Raw genomic sequence first — 12,592 nt, forward strand, 5'->3', positions numbered from 1 at the left:
GTTAGGCTTTCAGCTTTCGGAAGAGGCCAAGGTGCAACTTGCTTCCGTCATCCCGAATCCAGGTTCATCCAACAGCAGCCGCCATCATGCCGCAGAGTTTGACCCCAATGAGATAAAAGTTCTATTCCTGAGATGCACTGGTGGGGAAGTCGGTGCCATGTCTGCCCTGGCCCCCAAGATCGGCTTCCTGGGTGTGTCTCCAAAAAAGTTTGGTGATGACATTGCCAAAGCAACCAGTGATTAGAAGGGTCTGAGGATGACAGTGAAGCTAATCATTCAGAACAGACAGGCCCAGACTGAGGTAGTACTTTCTGCCTCTGCTCTGATCATCAAAGAACCACCAAGAGACAGAGAGAAGCAACAAAAACATTAAGCACAGTGGAAATATCACTTTTGCTGAGATTGTCAACATTGCCCAACAGATGGGGCACCAAACTTTAGCTAGTGAACTCTCTGAAACTATTAAAGAGTTCAACCGTGGTGCAGTAGAATGCCCAGCTAATTAAGAACTACAAAGGAAAATATTTCAATTAAAGATCATTTGACAACAATAACAACAACAAAGAGTATTAGCAGTGTAGACACACAGAAAAATGTCAAAAATTTGTTACTCTTAATTTTTTTTTAAGCGAGTCTAAATATATTTATGTATTTGCTTCTATATACAAATGTGCACGTGCGCACAAGACTGGGGGAAAATATAAAACTAACACCTGTGGGGATGGGAACTGGGCATATGGGACAGGGTGGGATGAGGACTTAGCTCTATCTATACTTTATCTATACTATATATGCATTAACTATTCAAGAAACTAAAAAATGCTTATCTGCAGCAAATGTAGCATCAAGATTTGACAAGCCAAGAATAATGTTATTCTCTATTTTTCTGTAGTTTGAAATATTTTATCAAGTTTATAGAAGAAGAAATCAAGTGTGTGAAAATAAAACAAATCGTAAATTCTATCTAAAACGGTATGCAGGGCCGGCGGAGTGGCTCATTGGTTAAGAGCTGGCTTAAGAGTGCGAGCTCTGAGCAGCAGGGCCCCTGTTTCAGATCCTACATGGGCCAGTGACGCTGCGCCCTCTACAACTAATACAGCTAAGATGGTGAACATCAGCTCGACCTACAGATGGGCTGCCATGAGTCGCCGGAGACCCATAGGCTGCAGTGGGGCTGCAGTGGGCTGCCGTAAGCTACTGTGAATGGCCTACAGCCAGCGTGAGCGGCCCGCAGCTGGCATGAGCTGCCATGAGTGGCTGTGCAATGGCCGGCAACCGATCTACCTCAGCTGGGAAGAGTGCAATGATCACAATACCAACATGGGCCAGTGAAGCAACGTCCTCCACAACTAGACTGAAGATCTAAAGGACAGGGCCTGCTGAGTGGCGCGTTGGTGAAGAGCTGGCCTGGGACGCCAGAGGGCCCCGGTTCGGATCCCACATATGAGGGCCAGTAACACTGCCCTCCACAGCTAAGATGCTGAACAACAGCTCAACCTGGAGCTGGGCTGCTGTGAGTTGCCTGCCCCTGCTGCAGTGGGTTGCCATGGGCTACCGTGTGTAGCCAGCAGCCAGCATGAGCAGCCAGCAGCCACCGTGAGCAGCTTTCCAGAAGCCAGCGACTGATCTGCCTCACCTGGGAAGAGCGCAATGATGGCACCAACTTGGGCCAGTGAAGCAACGTCCTCCACAACTAGACAGAAGAACAAAAGGACAGCAACTTGTCTGTTCCCCTTCCCCAATTCCCCAATGCTGTTCCTTCCCCCAATTCCCCAATAAAATCTTTAAAAAAAAAAAAAAGCTGTATGCAAATATGTATATATACCACATCTTCCTTAATTTTATGGTTTTATTTCTATACACGCAAGATAACTAATATTAAGCTGTTAACTAAATTAACATTAATTTGAACAGAAAATATGTCAACCTCAAGAGTGTGGATAGCTGAGGCAAGAGGCATTCTTCTAATTATCCAAAAAGTCTATATTCTCTACTTTATGTCTAATAAAATAAATATTAAAAGCACTTTGAGAAATTAAAAAGTTGTATACCACCCTCCCACTCTCACCCACCCCCCCCCAAAAAAAAGCCCAGAGTAAAAGCTCTGAGTGTTTGAATCTCAGTTCCATCATTTACTACTTGGTGACTTTTGGCTGTGCTTCGATTTCCTCATTGTTAATAATAGTACCTACTTTGTAGGGTTATGAGGAACATTGAATGATAATACTTAATAAATGTTACCTGTTATTATCCATATAATATTTAGAATTTTTGACTCTTCTAGAAAATGTAAAGACTTTTATAAGTACTTGTGGCCCCATGTGAATATAACTACCACAATTATAAGGCATCAACATATAATTGTCAAAGACTAATAATTATCTCTTTTCTTATATGTGAGGAATACTAGAAATATATTTTCCTTAGCAATTTCATCAGATATATAAAAGATAGCTTTCCCACAGACCATGTCATTAAAACTCTTTTAAAACAATTTAATGTTTTTAAAAGTGAATAGTATTTTTTTAAGAAATAGACAATTAAAGGCCAAAGAGTGAGTAATTGAGCATGAAGTGTAAAAGTTATTCTGGCAAGCAAGGTACCCAGTCCAGAAATGAGATGTGAAAGAAGTGAAATTGGGTAAATCTCTTAAAACTAAAAGTTTAAAGCAAAATCTTTAAAAAGCAAAGTCTCTGAATCTTATTGATTAGCTAGTGTTATTTGGACTTATCACTTAGGTAACTGCTGGGCTGCCTGGTGGTAGTGGGCTGCTGTGTACTTGAGGAATCCATCTCAAGGTTATGACATCTACTTGCCCCTGCCTTGTACATGACAGTTGGGATCATATCACCCAGTCAAGTCTGCATCAGCATTAGCAATCAAGAGGCCAGGGCAGGGATAATGAATTAGGACCTGGTTCAGCTACAAATAACAGAAAAAACACAACCGAGAATAAACTAAAATAATAATAAGCAAGATGGAAAGTTTGTCTCTCATATACAAGAAGTCTAGAGGTAGCAAGTCTACAGCTGGAATGGTGCTCCAAGGTGTTAGCAATCCAGTCTCCCGCCTTCTTGCTTTACCATGTGAACATTCTATCCTCAAGATTTCCTCTTTGTCCAAGATAGTTTCTAGAGCTCCAACTGTATTCCAGTCAGCAGGAAGGAAGAAAGACAGAAGGGCATGACCCCATAGTTTAAGAACGTTTCTCAGAAGTTGCATACAACAGTTCTGGTTAAACCCATGGCCACACACAGCTGCAAAGGAAGCTGGAAATATAGCTTTTATTCTTGGTGGTCATGGTACAGGGTTACTATTACTGTGGAAGGAGGGGTGAAAAGATGTTGGGGGACAACTAGCAGGCTGCCATAAATAACAAAACAGAAAAATTAAACTAATATATTAATTTTGCAAATCTACAATTTTGGAGTGTTTCCTAAAATAAATATTAAGAAGAATGTGAAGAGATAGTATTTTCACAGTAAAACACACAAGCAATTCTCAGCACCAGATGACTATTACATCACTATACACGGTACTATTCCTTTTGGAATCTTTCCTAGAATTCATCCTCAAACCACAATATCAGCTCTACTAAGAACTAAAAGTCAGACCATGATCAAATCACTTTATTGTTCTGAGTCTGTTTGCTCTTTTGTAATACAGAAAGTGTGGGTTAGATGATCTCAGATACTGTTTTAATGGAGGATACTGAAGGGCAATAAATCAGTAGGTATTTATTGAGTGTTGTTTGTTTTCCATAATAAACCAAATTGGTAAGATAAGATAACCTTTGAACAGCCTTTCTATGTTTGGGAACTCACACCATCTTATGAGTTCATCCCTAAGATAAAAGTGAAAAAATCAACTTCCCAGGTTCTGTACTGCTAGGTATATATCGGGTATCCCAGTTCCACAACTGAATAAGATTTCAGGTCAGAAGAGGGCAAAAGGAAGATGGAGGCACTGTTTACAATCCATTCTGACAAAAACAAAACAAAAAAACCAACCAAGGGCAGCAGGGCTAAAGGTGCAGGTGGTCACGTTCAGTGTCCAATGTCAGTGGTGAGAGTGGAAGTTCACTTTTGCCCAGTTTAGATACCAGTAGGGTCTCCAATAGAGCAGCAGAACAGCACAATTTTGGCACCAGTCCTGTATTCTTGCCTAGCCTCATTTTCTGCCTATCTGTACCCTTTAATACATTTCTGTTTAAACTAGTAATGAGATTAGATTGTGTTATTTGCAATACACTGACTTACTGTAAATTATGTAAGGCAATATGCAATTAAATGCTGATTTGCTTGGAACCCCAAAGTTGGTAAGTATTAGAGGAAAGAAAGATGAATGAGAGCTGGAATAGTCAGCGAAGACTTCTGGAAAGGTCAGAAACTTGAGCAGAATCTTGGAATTAGGTAGGATTTGGATAGATGCATGGAAGGTGTCCTAAGATAAGAGAAATAACAAAAGTATAAAAAATGATTAAGCTTTAATAAGGATAATGACCTAATTGACTCAGATTGTATCACTAAGAAAAATGAAAATGTTAGGATAACTATTTTGAATTGAGGGCTCTCAGCATAGATTTTTTTTTCCATAGCCCCTAAGAGGCTTTAAATATTTTAATATAATATTTGATACCTACAAAATAATATATGTAATATCTATGTATGTTATAAAGTACAGCAATAAAATACACATACCTGTAAACATACCATCCAACCTGAGAACTAGCCAGTATCTTACATCTAGTTATGTGATTATCCCTTCTCCCACTCCCCATCCTACTGTCACCACTATGCTTAATTTTGTATTTATCATTCCTTTTAAAAATAGTTTTAGTATATATGTATAGGCTTAAACAATATAAGTAATATGTTGTTTAATATTACTTGTTTTTGAGCTTTATAAGAATGCTATCAATCTGTATGCAATCTACTTGGGTTTGCTTTTCTCAGTCCATATTTTGTTCTGTGATTTTTTTCCATGTTGCAGAGACTGAGTGAAGCTGGAGGCTTAAATAAATATGAGCTTTGGATGGGGCTTAAGATTTGTTACCAGAAGAGTACTTGAGCAAGTAAGCCCATTGAGGTCAAAAGGTAAAGTGTTTAATTTGTGATATTCGAGGTTGTACCATTTCAGGATCATGCAAAGACCCAGGATATCATCTAAAGCCACCCTACTCCTCAAAAGTTAAGTACAGGTGACTCAAATCCCCATCACTCCCACTGCCTATGGAAGTTGAAAGCCCTCCCAAGATTTTTGTAAATACTCAGTGAGACCTAGGTTCTCAGGGTCACCTGGGCCTCTGAGATCCTGAATCTCATATATTACTTCTGTCATGAACCATTTCAATTTAGGCACTTTCTCTAGTTTTAGCAATAAAAGTCACTGTAGATGTGGACACTTTGTGAGGTTCCTGGAGAGAGGGTTACCTTGTATCTGGCAAAACCTTCATCTCCATGTCACCTTCCCCACTTTTCTCTCTCTCCTTCCCATCTCCTCTGTTCCAGAGACTATTTTTCTGTCTTCTTAAGCTTGGAGCAATTGACATCCTCGGGATAGGAGTAGGAGGCAATGTATGTGGGTGCTCACCAACTTCAAGCACTTATTAAAATATAGTATTCTTCCCAACAAGAACACTTCTCTCCCTTGGAGGACTTGAATGCTATACATTAAGGTAGTAGAATGTTCTTTACCTCCATCCAAATAGAATTTAATGGAAATGAAGGGTGATAAGGAAGTATAGTCATCCTCCACATAATGATGTTTCACTCAATGATATGTACAGCGATGGTTCTGTAAGATTATAATGGAGCTGGGAAATTCCTATTGCCTAGTGATGTCCTAACATTGTAGCACCAGCAGGACACAGAGTGTGGAAACAAGGTTGGCTATGAGGTGGCCCTGCACGTCCTACCTGACTTTCTCATGGGACTCACCCCTTCCTCCTTCCCTCCCCTCTCTCTTTCCTTCCTTCCCTCCCTCCCTCCTCCTCCTCCTCCTCCTCCTCACCCTCATTCTCTTCCTCCTCCTTCTGTCCCTCCCACGATGTGCCCAGGTGCAGTTGGGGAGGAGCCAGGAGCCTGTGGCACCAAGACACACGCCTCTCCCCAGGGCCTTGGACACCTTTTTGGGAACTTGATGGCCTTAGTGCAAGACATTACTCTTGTATTTGTGGTGATGCTTGTATAAACGAACCTAACTGCACTGCCAGTCATATAAAAGTACTGTATTTACCACTGTATTATAATTGCCTACAGTATTCAGTACAGTAACATGCTCTACAGGTTTGTAGCCTAGGAGCCATAGGCTGTACCATATAGCCTAGGTATGTAGTAGGCAAATACCGTCTAGGTTTGTGTAAGTGCATTCTATGATGTTTGCACAATGAGGAAATTGCCTAATGACATATTTCTCAGACTGTATCCTCATCATTAAGCAGTGCATGACTGTATTGCCAAAGTGGAATGGAGTAGAACAAGCACTCAGCCATCTGACAAATTGAGACCAGCACTATTTGACTTTTATGTGTCACATTTTCTAATTGTTTCTTATGTGTCCCCAATGGTTAGGAATTTTGCAATTCTGAAAAATATTTGAAAAAAGAAAAACACACTAGGTTATTTCTGACTCTTTCAATAATTTTTAAATGTTTTATTTTCAAATATTTTATAAAAGCATTCTCACCAGGTGAGGGAGCTGGGGAGCAGTTCCTTAAGGGTTTTCATGACCAAGGACCGTATTTTTAAAGATTCAAAGTTTTAGAGATGTTATTCAAAATATGGAAGAAAATTTCCCTGATGGCATCCGAATGGCGAAAGTTCCTTAACTAGAACCCCAAAAAACATGAACTACAAAAGAATAAGGTCAGTAAATTGGACTTCATCAAAATTAAAAACTCGCTCTTCAAAGAAAACAAAAAGACAAATCATAAGCAGGGAGAATATAGTTGCAATTCATATATTTGACAAAGGACTTGTACCCAGAGTATATAAAGAATTCTTACAACTCAATAATAAGACAATTCAAAATGGGCAAAAGATTTAAACATTCACTTCACCAAAGAAGACATATGGATGTCAAACAAGCATGTCAAGATGCTCAATATCATTTGTCAGTAAATTCACAATGAGATACCACTACACATCCTCTAAAATGGCTAAAATTTTAAAACTCTGATCATATCCGATACTGGCAAAGATGTGCAACAACTGGAACTCTCCTCCACTGCTGATGGGAATGTAAAATAGTTTAAATAGTTTGCAAGTTTCTTAAAAAGTTAAACATATGACTAAGCCATCTTACTTTTTGGTGTCTACCCAAGAGAAATGAAAAACAGAGCCGTACAAAGACTTGTACAAAGATGTCCATAGCAGCTTTATTTGGAACAGGCAGAAAATTGGAAATGACACAAATATCCATCAAAAGGTGACTAGATAAACAAATTGCAGTATATCCATAAAATGGCATACTACTCAGCAATCAATGGACTATTGATATACACAACATGCGTGAAACTCAGCGATTATACTGAGTGAAAGAAGCCTGACTAAAAAAGAGCACTTTAAAGAGTCCATACCATACAGTTCTATTTACATAAAACTCCAGAAGATGCAAACTATAGTGGGGGCAATGGGCAGACGAGGAAGGGATTCTAAAGGGGCCCAAGGAAGCTGTTGGGGATGACCGATGTGTGCATTATCTTGACTGTAGTGATGGTTTCTCCACATATGTCAAAACTGTCCAAATTTTATAGTTTCAATGTGTGCCATCTATCTTAGAGTGAGTCTGCCTCAAGAAAGCTGTAAAAAAAAAAATCAAAGTATAAGAAGAAATGCTTTTAAATTATAGAAGAAAATCCCCTCAATAGTATTTGAATTAATTTTATTGTATTTATTGAGTTCCCAGTTATTGAGGGTATATAGCACTGAATTTGGGACTTGTTATCTTACAGGAATTGAACGAGTACTCACTTTTTGTCTTATTATTTTTTTTGTATTAAAAAGCAAACGAAAACAAAGGAAAACAATAAGAGTACTATACTTGCAAGGGGAGGAATAAAAAGGGCCACGTGAATTAGCTGATTATTTCATTTTTATAACTGTTTTCTCCAGCAGTCTTAACCGTTCAAGGTGAGAATGTTTCTTTTAATGTTTACATTGCAAAATGGGATAATCAGCCTGAAATAAAAATAATTTTATGAGAAAAGAAACTACATATTTTTTATTGCCAATGAGGGCTGAAAAACTGTGCCAAAAAGTTTGTTTTTCTTTGCAAGGTGGCTTTTAATTTTTATTATTATATATAAACATGACATGAATATCTTCACATGTAGTTGCTCCCCTGTGACAAAGTTTTGAGTAAAACCCTTGGAATATTTCTTTGTTATAATAGGGTATTACAGCACATCACAGATGGAAGTTTTTACAAGCTCGCTAAGCATTTTTCCTTCTCTAAAATGGTACTGTTCTACAGATATTTTTACAGAGAGAATAGGAATCTCATGAGGAAGATGGATTATTTGGCTTCAGTGAGCTCTCAGATAGGCTGCTGTGGAAAGAGCCTGGGGCTGGTGAGATGCTAGCCCTGGATCCTGTCCAATATTTGCTACTGATTTATAGTGTAACCCAAACTTTTTTGGCAACCAGCGTCTTCTACAAAACAGAGATCACACACTGGATCATATTACTTAATTAATGTGCCTCAAGATATAATTTACAGGATCTGGTTAGAAAGAGAAGGGAGAGATTTATTAATTCAACAAATACATATTGTCTAAATGCCAGGTATGGTTCTCAGAGCCAGCCATGGAATGGGGAACAAGACAGATGAGGACGCTGTCTTCCAACAGGAAACCAGAAAATAAGTAAATAAATAAAGAAGATAATAAAAGAAGAAAATAAAATAGCAATGTGTTAGAGAGTGATTAGTGGACAATGTAGAAAGGGTGAGAAAGTGACATTTGAGTAGAGTCCTGTGGCAAGAAATGGGCAGCCATGCACAGGGCTAAGGGAAAACTGCTCCAACCTGAGTAAACAGGAAGCCCAAAGGCCCCAAGGTGAGACTAAGCAGGGATGTTCAGAAGGAGGAAGGGAGGTCATAGTGGCCAGAGTTTGGTGACTGGGGAGTTGGGGGGCGGGGGCGGGGGGGGCGGCGGGGCGCAGGAGGGGAGAATAGGATGAGGTGAGATATGGAGGAGGCAGAGCTGGAAAGTTCTGATAAGGGTTTTAGAGATGGATCCGCTGGTGGATCTTAAGCAGTACACTAATATTTGTTTTTTAAGCTCCTCTAGCTTCTTTATGGGGAATGGACTACCAGGAGGCCAGCGGGAAAGCAGAGGGCCAGTTTGGGAGACAGAATTCAAAGGCAGGCCTACCCCTGATGGTTGCGGGCCCAGGGCAAGAGAACAAATGGAAGCCTAAACCCAAATACTTACATGTGTAAAAGCTATAAATTAAGTTGCATCCCATTAACTAAAATATGTTCTATCCCCCTATCTTGAAAAATTTAGTTTAAAACAATGTTGTCATCCAGTGTGGAATAGATTTCTCGTATTCCTTAGAATGCCATAATGGGACATGGGGAGAGCTGGCTCCTAGTCAGCCTTCCTCTGTCTTCTCCCCCTTCTCGTCCCACCGCCAACTCCATACCACACTGCAAGGACCTGCACCCACAGGTGCATGGAAATCCAGCTCACCAACCAAGCTCTGCCCACACATTCTTCAAATAGGTCTTTTGCCACATCTCGGGGCTAGAGGAGTCTACGCCTGAGTGCAGTCTGTCACTCTGCCCCAGGAGGATGGGCCAGGGGAAGAGGCCACTGAAGCACTGAAGGCCCTGAGAGCAAGCTTCTGCACTATTTGGGCAGGGAATTCTGGAGTCTTGGATGACCAGAGGATGGTCTAGTACAGACTATATGCAGCCATGGCCCCTTGGCCCTGTGGGCTTCTCACATAGGGAGGGGTGTGGCCAGACAAGGGCCAGAGTGGAGCCTCAGAATTTTGTGACAGGTTAGATGTGAGTGATGCTGGATAGAGGGGAATTAAGGTGGTTACAGTGGGTATGGGAGTGGGATCAAGAGCTCCAGTTTAGATGTTTTGAGTTTGAGATGTCTGTCCATTTATACATCCAAGTAGAAATTCCAAGGAGGCAGTTGGCTATACATGCGTGTCATAACTCAGAATGAGAGGTCTAGACCAGAAATAATAAAAGTGAGCTCATCAATGTATAGATGGTAGAAGTCACCTAATCAGAGAGTGTAGATGTAAAAGGGACTGAGTTTGAGGCACTATCAACTAATAGATGTGCACCAACAAGTCTGGAAAATACCGAAGAGCCCGAAAATAAAAAATAAAATAGTCTCACCCATACATTTACCTGCTAGAAATATACACTATTAACATTTTGAGATATTTCCTTTGTCTTCTCTCTCTCAATCTCTCTCTCCCTTCCTCTCTGTCATACATGTTTATACTGTATTTTAGTAATAAAATGGTGTTCATACTTTTTATAAGTGCTTTTTTCACTATTTTCAGAACACTTTACCATGCCATTACTATTATTCTTTTAAAAAGAGATTTTTAAACTGATGTATTGAATTTCATCATGTAGATATATCATAAAACTGTCTATTTCTGGACATTAATTTTTAAGATAATATAATTTATTACTTTTTTAATACAAAGAAATCCAAAGAAGGAAACCAAAAATTGTCCATAATCTTCCAACCTAAAAACTATCTGTTGATGTTTTTGAAGAAAATAAAATAAAGTCGTACATTTATATGAACAGAAAAATCAAATAATACAAAAAGTTACAAAATGAAAAATGAAAGTTTTTCTTCCCACTCAGCAATTCTTTCTCTCTAAATGTAATTACTGTTAACAAATTCTTGTAGTTTCTTCTGAGAAAAAAACCCAAAACATATTGAATTCAATAAAAGAGAGTAAACAAGTTGAATACAAAGGAAAAATTAATTTGTGCCTATATCTTATTATGAATAATGCTATGGAAATAAACATCCCTATTGTACCTAAGTCTCTGTGCACATCTCTGATTATTTCCCTAAAATAAATTCCTAAATTTAAACTATATGCATTATGGACATCATATGAAATTGCTTTAAAAAAAAAAATTTATAAACTGAATTTGAATGATATCTAGATTTGTCAGTTTCTAAGTTTGGTCCCAAATTCATAGAACTTAAAAGAAGTGTGGGTTATCACCCATCCAAATCTATTAAACTTATGCCAAATGTGGATTGATATCACTTAAAATTGAAGGTAAGTATCAAAATTAGAGAATGGATGATAAAGGAAAAATAATCATATTATTGTTATTTATGGCATTACCAAGATCTTTAGTGTCTTTATAATTAAAGATACTTGAAAATGTCACAGCCAAACAAACCTACCTTATGACTATCAAACAAAGCAAAGTTTACTTATCTACTATTTCGCGAGGTACTGAGACTTTTTTTAACAACAATTGACCTGGGAATCAGGAGATGTGTCCCTATACCACCCCTAACTAGCTGTATGATTGAAGGACACCACTGACCCCCCAAGGCTCAGTTTTCTCATTTATAAAACTGGGTGATTGGACACCATGACCTCTATGGTCCAGCTATAAAATTCTAAAATGAACTGTTATTCTCTATATACAGAAGCCCCATAACAGATGCCATTCCGAGTTCTATATAGTTATAAAGGTCTATCTAGTCAGAGAAAGCACACACAGGAGCAAGGATAAGTAGCCATATGGTTCAGTAGTAATTATAATGACACAACAATGCTATCATTATAATAACAATGTTTATACTTATGAGGCTGTCAATTAAAACAATCTGGCACATTGCAGAGAAGAGATCCCTTGCTCCTTAGCAGTATATAAAACTACAATAACATCAATGTAACAATAATTATAATTTATACTATCGTAAAGCACACATGAACCAGAACTATGTGTCATATACAGTTAGTTCATTGTTGGAGATGAAACTCTTCCAGGCAAATTCTCAGCTCTCTATAAGCTGACATTGCCTCTGAGCAAGAGTGTGAATTATAAAAAAGATTTATAGATTTAAGATGGCTCTGCATGTGTAGGCCCCATATGCTCTTATCACAACTCCCAGACCACTGTAGCTCAAATGGTCATTCTCATTTTAAATTTCCTGCTTGTAATCATTGCAAAGCACTTGGCAGGAAAAAAGGATGATGCAGGGGTTTTCTGTTGAATAGAAGAAAGCATTAAAAAATTTTAAAAAGACCAATGATGTCAAGCATTCAAATGAACGTCCTGGGAAAGAGATTTGTTTAACCTCAGATCAGATTTGAGAATAAGAATATCTGGGATCCTGGACTTCCTTCTCCACAGCTGCTGTCTAGAAAGCTGGTATGTCCGAGTATATCTTCTTTCACTGTGCTGCCCAAGGGTGAAAAAGCAGAGTACCACATTTCCTCTCTCACATATCAAGCCAGGGTGAGGTCCCTACACTCACTCTTCTCCAAAAAAAGGTGCTGGATCTGACATCCTGTCTGGTGGAAGCCACATCCTCAGACAGCAGTTGAAACAGCATCATCCCTGACCTCAT

The sequence above is a fragment of the Hipposideros armiger genome, unplaced genomic scaffold (genome assembly GCF_001890085.2).
Source record: "Hipposideros armiger isolate ML-2016 unplaced genomic scaffold, ASM189008v1 scaffold_110, whole genome shotgun sequence".
In the NCBI taxonomy this organism is placed as follows: domain Eukaryota; kingdom Metazoa; phylum Chordata; class Mammalia; order Chiroptera; family Hipposideridae; genus Hipposideros; species Hipposideros armiger.